Source organism: Oncorhynchus nerka, unplaced genomic scaffold (genome assembly GCF_034236695.1).
Source record: "Oncorhynchus nerka isolate Pitt River unplaced genomic scaffold, Oner_Uvic_2.0 unplaced_scaffold_885, whole genome shotgun sequence".
In the NCBI taxonomy this organism is placed as follows: domain Eukaryota; kingdom Metazoa; phylum Chordata; class Actinopteri; order Salmoniformes; family Salmonidae; genus Oncorhynchus; species Oncorhynchus nerka.
The window spans coordinates 16,651-17,385 of NW_027040407.1; positions in this window are offsets into that span (position 1 = coordinate 16,651).

Genomic DNA, 735 nt, shown 5'->3' on the forward strand with positions numbered 1-735 from the left:
TAAACAACTGCTGGTGCACAGTGTCTAAGGAGGTCTTGAGGTTTTGCTCGCCTGACGTAGAGGATCTCATGATGAGCTGGAGACCACAGTAACTACCTAGAGTTTTCTTCTGTATTTTTTGAAGCAGTCTACATACCACCGATGCACTAAGACCGCACTCAATGAGCTGTATACCACCATAAGCAAACAGGAAAACGCTCATCCAGAGGTGGCGCTCCTAGTGGCCGGGGACTTTAATGCAGGGAAACTTAAATCTGTTTTGCCTCATTTCTATCAGCATGTTAAATGTGCAACCAGAGGGAAAGAAAACTCTGGACCACCTTTACTCCACACACAGAGACACGTACAAAGCTCTCCCTCCATTTGGTAAATCTGACCATAATTCTATCCTCCTGATTCCTACTTACAAGCAAAGCAGGAAGCACCAGTGACTCGGTCAATAAAAAAAGTGATCAGATGAAGCAGATGCTAAACTACAGGACTGCTTTGCTATCACAGACTGGAATATGTTCCAGGATTATTCCGATGGCATTGAGGAGTACACCACATCAGTCACTGATTTCATCAATAGGGAAAGGGAAAGATGAAATACCTAGCCAGTTGTACAACTGAATGCATTCAACTGAAATGTGTCTTCTGGAATGAACCCAACCTCTGAATCAGAGAGGTGTGGGGGGCTGCCATAATCGACATCCTGAATCAGAGAGGTGTGGGGGCTCTGCCATAATAGACATC